This window comes from Diplotaxodon limnothrissa, linkage group LG8, assembly GCF_057381915.1.
Source record: "Diplotaxodon limnothrissa isolate DT_005_m linkage group LG8, D_limnothrissa_male_GT1.1, whole genome shotgun sequence".
Lineage (NCBI taxonomy): Eukaryota > Metazoa > Chordata > Actinopteri > Cichliformes > Cichlidae > Diplotaxodon > Diplotaxodon limnothrissa.
Window position 1 is genome coordinate 7,087,318 of NC_140603.1, and position 20,270 is coordinate 7,107,587.

Here is a 20,270-nt window from a genome sequence, read left to right on the forward strand (position 1 = left end):
AGTCTCTGTGCTGTGGTTCACCCTAAATCCAGACTGGAATATCTCCAGGATCTGTCTATCATTGAGAAAATCAGTAATCTGAGTAAAAACAAGTTTTTCTAAGACTTTACTTAAAAATGGTAAGTTGGATACAGGTCTGTAGTTATTAAAATCATTACAATCCAAATTGCTCTTCTTCAGAAGGGGCCTCACCACCGCCGTTTTAAAGGCAGCAGGGAAGACACCCAACTGAAGAGAATAATGCTGTATTCTCTCTATTCCCATGTTGTTGCAGTATATTAATGACTAACCTCGTATTGTGGATGGATTATCTCAGTTGTTCTCCTGACTGAAGTTTGGTCAGTTTACAGCATCCTGCCATGTGATTGCATTTGTCTCTAACCATCGGGAACCCTCACCTTAACTTTTATCAAGTGGAAAAAAGTTAGCGTTCATCCTCCAGCTTCACTGTTTATATTACGCTAACATAGCTGTGTTGCTAGCGATCACGTAGCACATCATTATATAGCAGCTAGCCCAACTTCAGTAACCCTACAAACGTCACTGCTGTTTAGTTTTCTGTCTTCATTTACGTTGGAAGTGATAGCAGAGCTGTACGTTTGAATTTTTCCAAAATCTCTCAGTCAGAACATGCTATATCATGTTTAGGTGGAAACTAGCGAGCTAACTTCTTGCTAACTTCTAACTCCATTAAATTTAATAAAAGCTGTTTTCATGGATTCCTGGATGTTAAACTTAACTGTTATACCTGGTAAAGCAGCAACACTGACCATTTTATTAAAGATGAAAGAATTTAGAGTCTCAGTGATGCTGCAGTGTTCGTTTGACTTTAGGACCTGAAATGGACGGAGTTTTAGACCCAGATTACTCCACAAGGCTCCTGACTAGCTGTAATGCTCCGACAATCCATCAAGCAGTGCGTCTTCGTAAGTTACCAAAGCCGTACTAAAACATTTTCTGACACTTTTTTGAGCGCCATGTACCACATAAAATCGGTTTAAGGTCAGTAAGCACAACCAGAATTCATACATAAGGCACACCGGATTATAACGCACACTGTCGATTTTTGAGAAAATTAAAGGATTTTAAGTGCGCCTTATAGTGCGGAAAATACAGTTCCAGTTATTATTTTAGAGCTGTGTTTGCTCACTTTACTGACTGATTTTGTCGTCTTCTTGAGATTAGCAAACACGGTTGGACTGCAAAATATCTCGATTGCATCTAAACGGTGAGCTTTACAGTGCCCAGATACCGGCAGCTTCACCTTTCCCTGGTGAACATTCCACCACTCAGTCAACCTGCTCTCTCTACTGTAGAAAAAATAAAAGAAATACAAGAACGTAACCCAGGAGATTACTAATCACACACAGCAATCTGCGGTTCGTCTCCATATCTAAAGCCTGCATCTGTGCTCCTGAACGAGCCAGATTGCTGTTGTTAATGGCGGAAAATAAAGAAATAAAAATACAAGCATGTCACTCAAGCTGCTTAACAAAAACCACCTCCAACAACAGTGAGTCATCACGGCAAACTCCCTGACTAAAACTCCAGACTAAAGGCGTGATAGAGGAGGGGTAGAGAAAGAGGAAGGGAGGCAGATTGTGACATCTTTCATGCCTTGGACTTAAGAGTGAGATTTTGAATACTGTTAGTAATAATATACTCAAAGCTACTTTCTTTTGCTTTGAAGTTTGAGGGGTGAATTCTTAAACAGGCTCTGACGTAAGTTTCTCCGACACACCAACCCAAAGGCAAAAAGCAGCCCACGAGCCGAGAGAGGGAGCTTTATTCCCTTCAGAGAAACCAAAACAAAAGCGATGCTACATCTTGTTTCATGCAGCCATATTTTCAACATCTATTTAGGGGAAACTGGCCTGACGAACACAAGACATCACTGTGAAGCTGCAGACTTTCTCAGCAGGACAGTGGGCAGCTTATGCAAGCGGAGCTCCACTTTCAACAGCAGCTGTTATCGAATGCTAATTCACAATCCCATCTTGTGTTTGTGTATCCATGTATTCATTATTGGCACAGGACAGGCTGAGCACAGGATCATAATTGTATACAGCCACTGGTGCCGTGAACGGTTTCAGGCAGAGTTGTCCTCTTCAGTAGAGTGGCGCTGAGTTGCCACAATGCGGTATTGTTCTGCTACGTGCTGATATGAGCTTTCCTGTTATCCATTTTCACCTGAGCAATAACAAAATATGGAGGGGTCGCATAGAGAAATCAATAATGTGTTTCTAGAGGGAATCAAAGTCTGTGATGGGAGAGGTTAGGATTTCACCGGGCCAGACTCGGGTGAAACTCCAGCCCAGGCCTGATCTCTGTGGGAAAGAGGCAGAGGCAGCACTGAATACTCCCTATTCATGGACGATGCCCTTGCTCTCTGTCTTTCTGTCTCTGAATCCCTGTAACATGTTAACTGTGTGATGTCCAGGCCTGATCCAAGAGGTAGCTTGGGGTGGGGAATGAGACAGATGGACATTTATGAATATATTTAAGGATTATAAAAATATGGATTTGTAATCATTTGAGAATATAGGCTGCATATAAGAGATGGTCCATTGGATGGATGGATGTTGTATATTGAAAGATGCCTGTAGTTTCATTGTTAGCCTTTGAGTTAGCCATTGTTGTTAGGGGTTGCTCTATCTTACTGTTGCATTGACAGAAAACAATTTATCAAACCAAAACATGTTTCATTATCAGTCAGACTGAAATTTTAACGTTATCATTTATTTATTTATTTATTTATGTATTTACAGTGCTCCTATATTTTTAATTATCAAGGCTGTCATGCATTCTTAAACAGCCACTTTAGTCAGCTAAAACTTTTTTGATGTCTAATTTTTTTTTAAAGTACAAAAACTCCAAACATTGTGATGTTTAAATTATATGAAACTAATTCAATGCAAGTGAGCAAAAATATATTTGGATTTTTTTTTTTCATCTTGTCCTTAAGTTCTTGTGCTCACCCATTAGATTGATTAGAAACCTTAGGAAGTCCTTCCATAAGCATGTTTTGGGTTCATCCATTTTTTATTATCATTAATATTATTTTCCATCTTGAATAGACACCTTTTATCTTTAGTCTTGCAGACTTTGTCAATTCAGAATTTATTGAGTGCCATAACCTCTCCTTATATAATGTCTCTGCAAAAGGTCGTGGCTGCATGGCTACATGAATCGGAGCATTCATGTAGCTTGGTTCTGTCCAGTTAGCCTTTTCAACAGTTTTTCACAACAAAAACAAAAAACATCCCAGCTAATGTCACAGACAGTAAGAGATCAGCACTAGCATTAGCTTGTCTACTTTTGAAACACTAAATGGTTACAGCCAAAATTACAACTGTAATTATAAGCATGTCTGGACACTGACATGATGTTTGCAGTTTTACCTCTGTCCACCGCCTGTATAAGCTTTGAAATTATAGTCTGCAAACTAGTGACTTCACAGTGGCTGCGTCCGTCTTTCATATACAGTCAATGCTTAAAAAACAGTCTCATCCAGTCACAGTCGTAAAACAACCAACAGAGAATGTGGGTTTTTTAGATAACAGTCTTAAACAGAGCACTAATACGACATTCATAGATAAAAAGTCTTATATATCTAAGCAGTAAAAGTACACTGTACACCAGTTGTGCTACAAATAGCGCCTGCTAATGTTATGTAGTATTAGCTAAGCCTTGTGTATGTAACTTATGTCTATAATGTAGCTAAAAGAGAAAAATTGCTGTATGAATTTTATTGTCAGATGTTTTTATCCATTAATTTGGACCAAGACGCTTCACCTGTCCATATCTGTCACTCCCAACACTAGCTTTAAGTGACACAGGCCTGCAAGCTAATACTACAGCTGTGTCTGGCAAACTGTACACAGTCTTTTATTATTGACATGTAAATATTTTAACAGTTTTATCACAAGATTAAGCAAGAAGTAAACTCATAAATGCATCGTCTCATGGGATTTTTGTGTGCTTGTGTTTCTGTTGTGTTTCCTCTGCATTCTTAAGGGTCCAGAATGCATTCTGAGATGTAAGATTCGAGCCATTATTACCAATAAAAGTTGCTCACCCAGTGCATACAGCTAAAATGGTTTCCCTGTTTTTTATTTTGCCTTACTTCCACATTATGCGGCCCACTGCCCATGTGGATTAGTGACTCGCTTCCTGGTCTTGCCCACTCAACACACAGAATTTAAATAGAAATTACATCATGAAAATAAAAATACCTTTCCAAGCAGTGAACCCGATTTTTGAATGCTTTCATGCTTAATAATATTTATAATACAAGGAGTGAAGACTGAAGGCTGCCCTTCGAGTCGACCTGAACAGCTTTAACGTGTAATCTTTACAGCAATTGCACTGCCACTCAGCACCCAGCCCTCATAATAAATCTTTTGTGGTCCCGTTCCTTTCTCTCATAGCCATGCCGAATAATGATGGTATCTTTACAGCAGCTAAATGTGGGAAACAAAGTGGAAATATAATCCTGTAATTATAACTTGTGGCCAAAGTGGATGGTGCTCAACAAAACCCATATTCACACATCTTTGGGCCAATTCACTTAGCTAACAGTCGCCTATTCACACACACAGCACACAGAGTTACGCTAGTGTTTCTGGTCACTTGATCTGTACCGGTATTGCTCTCCACCAACTCCTCAGGGGAAAAATTTGCTACTTTAATTTCTAAACGCTCCACTGTTTTCACAAGTTTGTTGTTAACTTTGTTTTCAGTTTGTTCTGTGCATCTTTAGAAACCTTTTCATGCTGATGCAAAAAATAATGCAGTAAAAAGTACTATCCTCACTCCGATCCTCAACAAGTACACCATGCACACGGGACAAAAACTTACAGAACAGGTAAGCAAAACATGCTGCATGCATATCAGAGAATGCATTGCACTCCTGCATGAGTCTGTGTGTGTATGCAGATTTCTGTACGAGACAGCGTGTCCCTACCGTGCTCCTCTTTAGTTTCCACCCTGTGCTCAGTTTCACTCTATTTCAGAGTTGGCTAATTAATCATGCATTATTGAGAGACAGAACCAGTGAGTGTAATAGCCTTCACTGCAGTCCCAGCACAACGCAAAGTCGGGTCTTAACGACCACGTGTGTGTGTGGGAGCCGCTCAAGGTCAGGTAGAGAGAAACTTTGGATTTCTTTGATTTTCCTGCCCATTTTCAATTATTTAAGGATGAGTTCACACAAACGTGGGTACATCAGCCAGCACCTGTTACCTAAGAGTCTGCTTTGTCTGTTCTACTCTCTGCTGTTCTGCTTTTTTGTGTTCTCCCACATTTGCTGGTGACTGGCTGTCTGTGTTTGCAGTGACTCAAGACAGAGCACTCTAATCCCTCTTCATCATCTTCCAGGTGGGGATTCCTGGTTAGGTGCAGTTAGCCAGTTAGTTTTTTGATCCACGGCACTTGGACGTGGCATGGGTCACCTGCACGTTCCTCTTCATATGCTTCATCTCTCTTTTCCTCTGTCAGCAGGCACCGCGGTGGACGGATGAACCGACAGACTGCCCTCCCCATCTCCTCCTACCTACATAACGTGGGTCGGCACACACGTGCACACTGAGCTCTGCCGCTACGTACCTTCCTCTCTCATTCGCCTCACACACACACAAACGGACGTGCTCTTTCTTTTCCACACACACACAAGCACGCACAATTTCTTGGCAGGATGAAGACCTTGCTTCAAGGGTTTAATCAGAGTCGAAGGGACTCTCGTCTGCAGGCAGCCGTTCTGAGAAATAACACATAAACCGAACGGCAGTGAGGTGCAGCAGCCCACTTTGCAATCAGGCATTTCAAATACTAATCAAACATGAGGCAGAAAATTTGAATTTAACTGAAGTGATGTTGAGGAGCCATCTGCCCATTGATTAGCAGGACACCGCAGAGATCAGTCTCCTCCAGGATGGCAGACGAGATCTGCATATTAGAAATATTATTGATTCGGCTGTTTTTATCATAAATTAGTGTGATTTCTGTGTCTAAGAAGGACACGGGTGACATTTAACACTGACTGACTGCTGCTGACATCTCCCCCATGTCCCTTGATAGTCAATTTAAAAATTGAATTTTATTATCTCAATTATTGTTGCGACGTTACATTAAAACATCCCCTAACCCTGAGTTTTTCACCAATCTGAATAGCCACAAACACTTCCAGGCTGGTTTATCGTCTCAGAAATAATTCTTAGGAAGTGCTCTCCAACCAAGTTGGAAAAGAAATAGTGAGAATAGTTACACCATTTAGTCACAACAATAAAACCACAGGTAAGTTAAACAAATAACACTGATAATGTCATTAGAATGCAATGTTCTGTTGACATGTACCACCCTCCTAAGCCATGCATGGGTCCCTCGTGGAAGCACAGAAGCAGGGAAGACTGGAAAAACTGCACAGGAAACTGCTTGCCACAGCCACATGACCCAGAGGACACCCCCAAAGTGAACCTTTGGACCTGAAAAATACAGAAAGCATCAACAATTCCAGTTAAATTGCTTTCTACTTTCTACTCTGTAGCCATTTAAAGTACTTCTTATTACAAGCCATGTCTATCTGTTCATAAACATGCCTTCAAGTGTTTTCTTATTATCAAACACACACTCACACAGGAGCTATCTGGCATTTCGTATTTGCCCATGGGCACTTTAGCATGTGATCTGAAGGAACTGAGGTTAGAATCGCCGCCTTCTGATTAATGAATAATCCGCTCTAACTCTCGAGCCACAGCCGCAAAGGATCAAAAGACCCAAAACTAATTTATCAAACAGTGGCCTATACTGGCCACATGTACTTAGACCTCCATGGTTTAAACTTCAAGACAACCAACTGCAACTATCAGGATCACCCAGGTTACCTCTCTGGGAAATGCCCATGCTGGACACACTCAAAGAGCTTCTGGGGTACAACCACAAACAGAGATCTCAACTACTGTATGTTTGTGCTGTAGACACTGCATCCACATCACCTACTGCTGCTTTCTAGACTCAAGACTCATCTAGTCTCATTTTAAGCTTAAAACTTCATTTCACTCTTGGCATGTTTTTTACTCTGGCAGCAGAAGTTGACATATTTTGAGTAAAGAGTGCCAAGCTTCTTTAAGAATCTGCATTCATAAACTGCATGGGACATTGCTTTTTAGTCCTAAACAATAGCTTTAGACGTGTGCACTCACCAAAGCTTGAATACAAACTTCTCGGGCTGTTTGTGCCACACAGAAACTTTATGTCTGACAGTTCCAATAAAAATGTTCCAAAAGGTACTGAAAGTACAAATATGGTTAAGTAGGCTCTGTCAATGACTCAAAATTGGCAAATATATTTTTTATATATATATATTACATATATACATACACATATATATGTGTGTGCCATGTATAATGCTGTGATGTTGAAAACATTTTAAAGATGGGAGTCTAAAAAGACGCTTTTGTTGCCAAGCACAAATGGTGATTAGAGGAACTGTTTTTGGCACTTGGACATTGGCTTCATTTTCAGCCCATGAGATTGCCGTTTGGTGTAATTACAGTCAGTGTGAGTTCTCAACAAAGTCTGACAGGAAAGGAAAAACCATGGGCGTGTGTTTTAAAGAGACTTTGGAAATGGACACGTGTTCTACATGTGCTGCTGTGTGTTGGGCTTCCAAAATCCAGCTGATGTCACCCTTAATACTGCGCCTGACAGCCTCTTATCACATTTACTGCAACTTATCACAAGTGATAGAGCATTGCTTGCAAAGCAGACGGCACTTGAAACCGTTGGAATGGAGTGGAATTTTCCTTTAACTACCAGCCTCGCTCTTTGATCGTGACTGGTGTAAATTTCAAGCTCCCTTGTTGAACCGTGTTAAATGCCCTCCCTTGTCTCACATGCAACTTGTCATACTTTTAAATTTAACTGCACTTTGACCCCTTGTGGCACATGATCCTTTGTTGCTATATGTAAGCTCTATCCTGCAGTTCTCCTCCCCGGCTGTTTTCTTCCACTTGTGTGCATTTATACAGCGCTAAATCTGCGAAATGCTGTGAAAGCCTCACCTGACCTCGCCACACTCTGAAGGCGTACAGCCCTGCTCAGCCCTGGATAATCTGGAGCCAAAAGGGAACAAAGTCAAGCCCACAGAGAGAGAGCGAGATAGAGAGGGGATAAGAGAGAAGCAGCTGATCTATATGTCAGGCTCCAGTTACATGAGAGGTGAGCTCTCTTAATGCCTCACTGCTCCCCATCACAAGGAAGTGGTCACACAGATCGCTGACAGAGCGAGTGACCCGGAAAACGAGACTCGCTAATAAACACACTGCGGTGTTTGGCACAGTGATAACATGAGAGTGGAACATAATACACTGCTTTTTTTCTTCTTTTTTTCAGTGACTAATCTGTAACCTCTGAGATCATCTACTGAAGGGATGTCATGGAAAAACCAACAGCTCGCTAATAAGCTGAGAAATCTCTTGTCTGCCCATCTGTCAATCATCCAGGCGTCTGGGGGGAGGGGCACACATGCACATGTAAGATTGTTGTGAGGACGTTTTGTTAAATTATTGTTTATTCTGAAGTTTAACCACCATAATTAAGTGTCAAACGCTTAGGTAAACCTAACTTTAACTTTAATCCTAAAACAAGTCTTAAAAAAAGAGGCGACCAGGCCAAAAAGTGGACAAACTTTCTTAAATTTGATGGTCTAAAAACTCAAAGTAGTTCAGCTAGACATTATTCGATATTCATTTATTGGGTATTGTCATTGATTTTGTGTCTTTGGTTTCCTGTTACAAATGTCTCAGACTCGTGTTACTTGGGAAAGAGGTCCTCGAAAAAGCTGCAACCCACAGTCTTATGCACACATTCCCTGAGAGAGCTGAGTTTGAGAGACATCCTTACACATGTCCTGTTTTCATAAAAGTAACTTTTTATATGATTAATTAAAGCTGCAAAACCATTGCTTACCCTCCACTAGGACTGCCACATTTCAAAGCATCACGGAGGTGTTTTTCTGTCTTTTAATAGCGCAGAGATGGCGAGGGGGAATCCTGGTGGTCAGCAGAAGACTATTCCTGCAAGGGACCTCTTAGATTACAGCACAAGACCCCCTCAAGTGACTGCTGACATCCAAACATCAGGTGATATCACCTTAAACCACCCTGCTTGAGCTTCTTACGAGACTGTAAAAGATTGTTTATGGGGACTTGAGCAATAAAGCTGTTCAAGTTGGAACCTTGACTGGTAATCAGCTGTGTACAGCTGGAGGCAACACTTCAGACATTAATGAGAATATGATTGATCACATGGGGGGTAATTGAAATTGATTTCTCATTGGAAAGTTAGGACTTAATCCTTGAGGTCTCCAGGAGTTATGAGGGTTATGAGATAGTGGTGAGATTCTGCATTATCATGCACGCCGTAGGCATGCCAACAGAGGTCAGCAGAGCAGACTGTGATCAATACTAGCAGAGACAGACCTGGCGGAGAGTGCTGAGGTATTTGTCGACATCTTTGACGTGTACCTCCAGGATACAGTTGAGTTGATGGATAATGTGCCAGGTATGGACAGAAAAGTTGTTGTGTAATTTGATGTTGCATGCCAGGATTTGAAGATTTCAGCAATAAACACTCAGAGGCAGATATGTGCACACACCCACAACATCTGGCTCATCTGGCTCAGGCCCTGACAGGAAGTGGATTAGAGGAATGGTTGGTTTGATGAGGACAAGCCAACAGAGAATATCTATAATCTGCACAACTACAAATCCGATAGAGATCATGGCAGCAGCCACAAGTTACACTAACATCTGATTGAGGCAACCAGCTGTTATGGGGACCCAGCGTATTCCGGCTAAAGACACAGCATAATGAGTGCATAGGAAAAACAGGACTCAAACACAGCAAGTATCTCTTCGCACCAATTAGCTCTTGATTCATGACATCAAACAAAGGTGCATTGTGACCATGTGTTACCTGTGTGCAAACTGCAATAGCAGGGGACAACGTTAAATGCCCTCCTGGATTGTTGGAGCATCCATTTGCATTTTAGAGTTGCTGTGTTCTCTTGGCACATGATGGGTCCATGACTAAAATAAACCATCTGAAAGCTCTGAGGCTTACAGCCCTTCTGTCGCTCACATATTAGGTGGGCAGAGGCAATTTTTTAAAGATAATTCAAATCCTATTTGTCTAAAGCCTTAAACCTGAATGAAGAAAAATTCTCAACTAACAAAGAGATTGTAAGAGAATGCATCTCTTGCAGTTCAAGGATTATTTATAATAATTAAGGGGTTATTTCTGTCGGTGTCTATTCATCTAAAATTTACACAGGGTCGAGAAATGAGCAGTCAGTCAAACAGCTCCCAAATTATTTGAAGGTAAAACTGAGAGAAACTGCAGTCAAAATGTCAGATATAAAACTGCACTGCACATGAGCACAAAGTCTAATCATAACTGAGGTCAAAGTTAAGCAAAAGAAAGTTTGGTAATCATTTCCCATTAAAGTAAACACTTCTTAAGTCTAGGAGCTCCTAACACCAGTTTATGGATTTCAAAAAGTTCTTTCAAGTCTTTCAGAACAAAAGATGAAGATTCCAACTGACACACATCACGAACTACACACTTTTCTTTCCCCAAAGAAGTTCTTTGTGTTTTTCTCCAAGAACATTGAGTTAGGGTCACTCAGAGTTTCCTGTTATTTATTACTTTGACTTCACATGGTCAAACTGAAGGGAAAAAACAACCTGCACACCTATTTTATATCACGTCCAAAGTAAGACAACTGAAAACAAACAAAAGTTGAAAACCAGCACAAGATTTAGTGACTCAGTCAGTTACATATTCAGTAGACTGCTGAGGCTGGTGTGTCAGAACGTGAAATAGTAAACTCACCAAATGAAAAGTATAACTCGTGATTTGTCCAATAGAGTATTAAGTGTTAAGACACAAGGGGTGTGAGTGTTTAAGAACTCAGTAGGCATAAATGTCACTCTATCACAGTAGCCTCTTTTACGATGTGTTAAAGGTGAGAATGTTAACCTACAATTCTGCTTCAATGTTCTGTAAAAAAGGTATAACGGAGAGGTTTTATTGTTGCAGCAGATATAATGGTAACTGTGGGACGATGTGAGCTTATTGCACATGGGAACAGTTTGCCTTTTGTTCACTTTGTTTAACTTTGTAAAAGTGTAAAACTGAATCCGAACAATTTAATAAACTTACCCATGTGGTCTTTGTACTAAAACTAACTTCATAGTAACATAGTAACTCTATATTTTAACCTATATTTGAATATTTTTGATGTGTTTCAGTTAGAAGTATTATTTTTTTTGTACCCTGATTGCCAAGATTTGGGAGAACAACTTAATAAAATAAAAAAATTACTTATTCTGATTGGTTAAGGTTTACACATTTACACACTAAGCCTGTAGCAAAACAGCAACACAGAATTCCAAATTTGGGGGTTGCAAACGTCTCATCCAACATAAATACACACTAAACACGCGGCCTTTTTGCAAAAAATGTGTCCTTAAAAAAACACACTGTGACCAAAAAGCCGTTTGCGTCAAGCAATAATAACCTGGTCTTAATGTTTCTAAACAAGAAAAAGGAAGAAACAAAGATTTTAGGTTGATCCAGTTCTCAACAGAAGACAGCAGTGGGAGAATTTCAGAGTTTGGTCCAGGAGTTGAAGCTGTATTACGACTGCTTTCGTACATATTTCATCTGAGGAGGCAGAGAAATCATTTCAAAGAGTTGGGAAGAGTCTAGCTACGTGTCTGAGGTAAAATAGTATTATTTTATGATTTCCATGTCATTACAACAAGTGCATTTGTTACCAAATTTTCAGATTTGCTTTTGTTTGTGAAAATTGTAATAAAAGAAAAAGAAAAATCTAGCTTTATCTGAAAAAATAAATTCCTGCAAATCTAATTTATTGTCCTGCATGTCTAAATAATCACTGCTGAAGATCCCGGAGGTTTAGGAAAAGTCAGAAATGTGAAAAACTTGGAAATGTCGTCTGCTGAATGATACAAGGAGAATCCCACTTTACTGGAATACAAAGTGCACAGAGGTATGGACTTTGGAAAGTTCATGTGTATGTAAAAACTCAGTAGCATGAATATGTTGTTAAATAAATGAAGAAGCAGTGGTGTGGCTGAAAGGTATCATGAAGAGGGGTATTCTGAACACAGTTCAGACAAACCAGCTATAAAAAGGATTAAGACTTAATGTTGCAGGCTTTGAAGAAGTCATAGTATTGACAAAAAAACAACAAATGTAATAGAAAAACCTTTTGCAAGCCTGCTCTTTGTTTTTCAGTTAAGATTTCCAAGAGCAATGGTGAAATTTCATGCTCAAGATCCCAGTCGTAATACACTGAAATCATCCTGTGTGAAGATCCAGACAGGGCTGACTGCAGGCAATCTTCATCCAGCGTGCACAGAATCAGATCCCACAAAGCCGTGTCCTTGTTTTTCTTGTTCTCGCATATTTTTTGCAAAAATCATTTCCTGCTTCTGTTGCTTCCTCTCGTAAATCACAGCGACACTTCTTTTTGCCATTTCCCTAAAGCATGTTCCTCAAAAAGGCTTCCCTCCCTGCTTCTCATTCATGCCTCAGGTTTAATGTTGTCTGCTCTGTGGTGGTTTTTTTAGCCTCAAACCACTGCTCAACTTTCCATCCTCCAACTCAAAATGAATACACTCCGGAAGGTGCATTCAACAGTGTATCAGGATAAAAGTTTCATTTTTTTTAAACTTTTAAATAGAGTGAAATAGATGTTCATGGCAGATGCTGAAGCTTAAATGTGATTGATATTTCCTCAAGCACACAAAAATCAAGCTTGTCTCAAGTGAATAAGGTCTGCTGGAGCTGGAATAGATCTAACATGTATAGCAGGGCTCCAAAGAATAGGAAATCACTTTGAAGGCATGCATTTTCAAATAATATGGTGCACAGTCATGCTAAGTTTCATTTTAATGCAATGTACTGCTGTCCCAATTAAAAAGCTCCTTCAATCAAACAGCATGAGCCCCCAGGCATGTGGCTCATTAGCTCTTGGGCTTCTAAAGTTAGCTGTTCTGATTGTTCTTTTCAGTGATTTTGAGTTTAAAGTTACTTATAAGCAAGTACGTTTTTAATTGTTGTTATCTGTGTTACTTTGTAAAAGCTACACTTTTGTATTTTGTTCTTATTAGGCACTGAGAGCTGAACAGTGTATTTTTGGACAATTAAAACTTTAAGAGACACCATCAGATTCTGAGACGATGGCAATTTGTATGACTGTATATTTAGAGCATTGAAATTTCATGCCTGCAGTGGTGAATGTTCCCTGGTTTTCTGCTTCTATATTAGCTTTGCAGTATCCTGTAGTATCTTCTTTACTAATCCCAAAAGGCTGATTCTGTTCATCTGGACGCAGCGTTTTCAGTGGGGGAAGCGTTTCATCACTCATCCACGTGACTTCTTCAGTGTCAGCTGACTGCAGGTTTCCCCCAAACTTAAAAACAGTACACTTGCACAATGACTGAAAACAGCCCACTGAGTGAACAATGGGCTGGGAGGTCCATTGATCACTGACCACTGATCAATAGCTATGAGTACCACAGAGTTCCCCAACTCACAGAGAGTTGGGGAACGGCTGCAATCACAGCATTGTGAGATGGTGAAGATTCACCATCAGTGGTTGTTGATCAATAGTCATGACAATTTGCATATTGATTAATTGGAAGCTAAAAACAGTTCACCCAATGACAAATAAAGGAGGACTCAACACTAGCCAAAGAACAGCATGGCCAGGATCAGTGTCCTGGCCATGCTATATATATTTTGCTATATATATTTTATACCATTATAGCATTGCAGTCAACTTAAAAATACTATAAATTTAAGAGGCTATTCCCCGTTTCTCTAGTGATTGATTATAGAAATTTGAAATACGTCTTATCCTGTCTTTTGTCCCCTAACCTCCACCAGGTGATCCCTGAGCCTGGTTCGACCAGAGGTATCTTCCTGTTAAAGGGGATTTTTTTTCCTTCCCACTATTGCCGAGTACTTACACATAGGTGCCCGTGTGATTGTTGTTGTTTTCTTTGTATTATTGTAGAATCTTTGCTTTACAGTATAAAGCAATTTGAGGTCACTGATGTTGTGATTTGGTGCTATATAAACAAAACTGAATTTGCATTGGATTGGATTGAATTGAATTAAAATACCTTTCACATGGGAGTTAGTTAGATTGGACAACATGTAAGCCTTAAGATGAAAAGAGAGTGTGATGAATGTGGTTCCGTCTGATATCAGGCTATTAAAGCCTCAGGAGGAACATTTGAGTAACTAGAACAGGAGTTCTCAGAGTTTTTAAGACTAAGTGCCAATTAAGGGAGCCAGAATGTGGACAACGCAGACATGAAACACTTAGATTTAGTGTTTGTAATATTTCTGCTCCGAGACTGTGCTTATGCCTAAGACCTGATTTAGACTGGGGAGCGTCTTCGTAGAGCCTACAACATAATCTACACAAGTGACTGACATCGTTACCATCGTTATGCTTGTGCTGATGCATCATCTGTTAATTACCTCGTGTTTACGTCCTAATGTTTTATAGACAGTGGCAGTCAATTTTCTCTTTGTACATTCTCTCACATCAATTCTGATAGTTTCTCCAGCAAGTCCAGATGCTTTTATTTCCAAGATTTTACACGTTATATTTTCCCCTATTTATTTGGGTACTTGGTTTTATTAGCTCCAAGCATGGCTACCAAATGTCGGGTTCTAGCGGTTAAATTCTGTTGCGGACACGTAGTGTACATGGACAGCTGGCTACACAGATGTGTAGTCACTCCTGTTACAGTTCTTTAAAATTCACCTGAAGGTCAAATGCATAGTTGGTGCATTGCAGTGTTGTGTCTCCATGAACAAATATGCACGATTACAAAAGGTTAGCAGGGGCGCAGATGTCCTCTCAGAGCTTTACACTCTCTATGTTACTTGGACCCAAGCTGACCCGACAATATTTGGATGCAGAAACTATAACACACTCTTTGGTTTCTCAAAGATACCATTCACAAACATGTGGTCACCAACAACGCACAATGGATGTTAACACTGTCTTACTTTCTGGATATTCAGTTATAAACCAATTGCCTGATTAGACTCCATCAATGTAAAACTTTATGATAACCCACCACTACTAAAACCGATCATGGCTATCATGTTTTTTTTAAAACCCAGATGTTTTATAAGGGTTATTGCTGCTAGAAGGAAAATATGGTTGAATAGTTAAGAGGTTATACAGTTATCGCCTTAGTTCTTTTCTGAGTCTCTAGCCCCCGTGAGTCAAGAGGATTGTGGAGCTGTTGTGGCTGTTAATAAAGTATTTGGTGTATATGCAAATGCATCAAAGATGGTAAAAGTTGGTTCTCATGACTCAGTTTTCATAAATAATTTTCAAGTTTTATCCATCATTGGTGGAAATGTCTTGAGACAGAGAGAGGCAGGCAGAGAGGAGGAAGTATCCAACTGTAGTTAAGGTGAACTGAGGTTTGTTTATGATTTTCTATTGCATGTTTTTCACTCGCTGAATGTATTCTTTTGTTATTGTCTGATCATGCTGCCTAACAAAAATGGACAGTAATACTGTCAAGGTTCACATTCCAAGGTGTTGGGGGGAAAAAAATCTCAATGCAATAATCGCCAGCAGGACTCTTTGTAGTTTTCCCGACAGTTTTACTAATTAAGTTAGATTAGTCTCTGAATACAAGAAATAAATATCTGCTGGCTCATGGTTTGATAAGCAAAACAGCACTGGGCTCCCTGGAGGCTGTGAGTGAAGCTCTGTCTGGCCCATGAGGCTCACAGTCAACAATCTGATTCAGGCTGACAGCCTTCTGTGGAATTGGTCTGAGGAAAAGAAAAACAGCACAGCAACAAGGTGAATCACAAACGCGACAAGGCCGTGTAAGGATACGATCAAACGGCAACACTCCCTTTACCCCAGCATGTCTGCGAAGGCCGCGCTGTAATTGGATGAGCAGCCTGCATTTGAAGAAATCCTCCTTCCTGATAGAAATGTTGAGGGACCCTTCAAAAAGGTGTTTCCTAATTTAAATTGCATGCTGGCAAAAAGCCTTAAAACAAAGGGCTTATTTAGGGCTTTAGAAATTTTTGAGGCAGTTCTCTTTTGACCTGTCAAAACTAATGAAACAAGTGACTCCAAAGGCTTGTTTTCATTCATATATGTAAATAGCTTAATCTACAGAGGAGGGGAAAAGCCTGAATAAGGAGTGCAGTTTGTTTTCAGCATCATTATTGCCTGTCAAATGAGGGCTTGTTCTAATACTTTAGATGTACAAAGAACTCAGTTTAAAACCAAAGTTTTTAAACCAGTAATCAAATCCTCTCTCCAGAGGAAGAATGTGATTTATCTGGGTTTTAAAAAGTGAAGCGTCACGTGGGCGTTAGCATAACAAGTAACCAGTACAGCGTTGATGCCGTGCCTGCCAGTTGTCAGCTTTTACTAACAAGACAGCCAGCAGCTGATTCTAACGAAAGCCGAGTGCTTCAAAAAGCAAAAGGTGAAGCGGACGACATCTGAGATAAAATCAGCCACAACGGCTGACAGAACCGAGCATTCAGAAGGATTGCTGCTCCTGAAACTGCTGCAGCATCGTCAGCAAAGTCAAAACTGAAATGATCTAATGCAAACGATCTGCAGCACTATCATCACACAGCGGGCTACAAGGGAGGCAACTGCTCATGCCAATTTTATGACCTGAAGTGTCCTTTATTTTGTGAATCTTCTTTTTTTTTTTTTTTTTTTGTTCCTTCAGTGCAACTGGAAGATTTCAGCTTTGGAACTCGGGCAACTTGCACATTTGAATTTTTCCCTGATGTCCCCGTAAAGCTGTTTTCACGCATGAAGTTCAGACGATTTCAGGGGAATCGTTTTGGGATTTTTGCTACAGCTGTCTGACCCACATGTAGCACTCAGCAGGAAATAGTCCGCTTCAGATGCATTCACTATACTTGAAACAGGGTGAGGGAGCTCCCTGATAGAGTAGCTACCTGAATGTTGTCTGCCATAGAATCCACTTTTAGTTTTAGAATAACATTTCCTTATCTCCGTCATTGTTTATATTAATTATAAGTCACCCTATTAGTATTCCTGATTTGTTAAACTCTGTCTTGTATCAGGTTGTTTATGATTCTTTGTTTAATCTGTCTTCACTTTTAGTTATTGTTATGTTGTATTCTGATATTTGGATTCTTCTGTTAGTGCAGGGGTCTCAAACTCCAGTCCTCGAGGTGTCCTCGGTGTCCTGCAACTTTTCCATGTGTCCCTGTTGCAACACGCCTGAATACAATTAGTAGGTCATTAGCAAGACTCTATAGAAGCACGCTGAGGTGGCAATTCAGCCATTTGATTTATGTTACAGCAGCTCATGAGTGAATGAACACGGTGCAGTAAAAGTACATTTTTGAAGACACTTATATTTACTTAAGTACGGTTAGGGGTTGCCACTTCAGTATGTAGTCAAGTTCTATGCTCTTGCTAATTTTATTCTGGTGTGTTGCAACATGGAAGAGTTTCAGGACTCCGGCCCTCGAGGACTGGAGTTTGTTTGTTTGTTAGCTGTTAGCGTCAGAGATGTTTGGTTTTTGTATGTCGTAGTTTAGTCTCTCTCTGTCTCTTTGGTGTATCTCCATGTTTCTTTTTAGTAAGCATTTGTCTCATGTCTTGTGTTCAGTTTTACTTCCTTCATCTCATTAGCGTCTCCTGTTCCTCATTTGCTCAGCTGTATTTCGTTCCCCTGATTGGCTTCTAGTGTGAGTATTTAAATCCTGTTTTTCCCCAGAGTAGTCTTTAGAGTATCTCCTCCTGTTGTCATGTCTCATATTTGTGGGTCCCTGCTTTATATTGTGGACAGTTACTGACTTTGCTGGTCGTTCTCTTTCAGCCATAAAAAAGGTTGTGTTTTTATTTTATTTATTCTTTAAACCTGACTTGTAAGGGCTAATGTCTGCAGTGCGTTTGATTGAACTGTAACGTACGGCGCAGTTCAAAGACCTCTCTATGTAGCCTCAGAGCAACTGCGGCCTGAGAAGATGTTACTTTGATGTGACCTTCATCTACAGCGTGTGCTCTGTTAATGTATCCCACAGCTTCTCTTGTGATCCGTGCATGTTGCAGTCAGGGGTAGTTACTGTAAGAAAGCACAACGCGGTGCCACAGACACCTGGGTCATAATCTAACAAAAACAATTACACTTGAAGACATACCAGTATTTCATTGAGGCATTGATTAATCACTGGAGTGCTTTGACCTAATTTCTGTTGTCGTGTCAGCATGCACCTTTGGACGATATAAACAGTGATGTTGTGACATGTGATACCGATTTCCATTCCTATGTGATACCAAGTAAAGTTCAGGCTCTTATCAATGATACTGATCTGATACATTGTATTTAAAAACTTAATGTGTCTGAAAAATCAAAAGTAATATAATTTTATATCTCTATAATGAATATAAGATATCAGGCTACTTGTGAGTTATTACTTGTGACTTAACTGTGAGTAGTTTACTCACAATCTAAGACTGCACATGGAATACATTACACATTAATGCAGTGAAGCATTATTGTACTAAAGGCAGTTATCAAATTAGATTTCCAGTTGTTACTGGTTCTTCAGTTACATGATGAGAGGATAGCAAAAGTATCAAACGTGCCATTTTCTTCCTGTGCAGCAATGTTACAATGTTACAGTTAGTGTGCAGGGAGGAGCAAAACAGTGCAGGGCTCTACAACTTTTGAACTTTCGGAGGTTTTTATTTACATTGCAGAAAAGGACAAGAGCATGGTAGTAAGGTGTGAACTGCATGCAAAAGAGAAATAACTGCATTATACTGCCGATGCAATATCAGCTCTTTGCATCAACACAGAGAGCATGCTAACACACAAGCAAAGAACCCGGAGTGAGTGTATGCTAACGCCAGCTGCAGCCTAAGGTTTATATGGTAACTGGTAATTTCAGCAAATGTTTTTGAGACTGTTCAATTGTAGCACTTCCATTAGTTCGCATCTATGTACTACATTACATTTTTATGGTCTGTGTTTGTGTCTGTGTGTGTTTCAAAAGTTAGATTCAGCTGAAATTAAATAAACCAAATTATGCACATACTGACATTTGGAATGACTGACTAGAAATACCATAATAGGGCAGCATTTGCAATGTGTTGTTTAGTGTTTGTGGTCAGAGGCACAGCACTAATTATAAATACTATTGTATGTGTTCTGCTAGAATATATGAGTAATTTTTTCTTTTTCTTTTGTAAGTATTTGTATTGTCAGTGTGACTGATTCACGTGTTGGTGTCTTTGGGGTTTTGTTTTGTTTTATTTTTTTAGACTAACATGTAGGAGTGACCAGCCACTCTGCACTCCCAACCACAGAGCCTTGCGGCCAATGTGACTAAAATCAATAAGCTTTTGCTTACATTAGCACATAGCTAAGCTTAGCCTCTGGCAAAAGTAAATGAAACAATGGTTGAAAAATGACTGTGACAAAGCAGTAATGAGGAAAAGGACAATTTAGCATAGCCAACTGCAGTTCATTCTTCAGACAAGTCCAGTTTGCCCAGTTTAGGATTACTGACTGAGCATCATAGATATTCTTCTGACTTTTGACCTTGGGCTGCACATCTCAGATTCTATTTATGCCAAGTCATAAACTGCATGGAAGCAGAAGCCCAAAATGCTAACCAGTGAGTGGGCTCTGTGCGTTTGCACTAGAAGAAAACACAAACGCCTCGAAACGCTCCTACTTAAAAGCTGCAGGAACAAGCACAATACGGAAAACTGAAGTTGACTCAAGCGTGGTAAATATCTCTCAACCAATTCACACAATACACCATCCAGCCACAATTCCCCTGCCTCTCAAACACTCGTGCAGATATCCTGTTTGTGTAAAGACGGCGCGTCTCATCAGTGTGGCATTATACCCACAAAAGTCCACATTAGCACATGAATAGGCATTAAAACAGTGAATTAGATCTCCTGTGATGCTTTCAACGTGTCCTATCTCTTCAATCCACAAACTCAAGGCCCTCCTCAGACTCCTCTCTCTCTCTCTCTCTCTTTGTGAGATGAAAGGATGAAAGCGACGAGGATGAGGGGGTGGACTATTCCTGTCAGAAGAGGGCAAGCCTCAGTGAGTAGACTGTGCGTCACAGGTGTTTGTGTTTTTTCTGGTGCTTCTCTCTGGCTG

At 40.1% G+C, this 20,270-nt stretch overlaps 1 long non-coding RNA gene across 1 annotated transcript; it reads left to right on the top strand.

Moving 5' to 3' along the window:
* The first annotated feature begins 5,108 nt into the window (after positions 1–5,108).
* LOC146626195 (uncharacterized) lies at positions 5,109–11,139 on the top strand. Its single transcript, XR_014906462.1, has 7 exons — positions 5,109–5,217; positions 5,336–5,379; positions 5,500–5,563; positions 8,028–8,217; positions 8,392–8,531; positions 8,805–8,922; positions 9,028–11,139. It is a non-coding gene; the product is annotated as an uncharacterized LOC146626195 (long non-coding RNA).
* Positions 11,140–20,270: the final 9,131 nt, after the last annotated feature.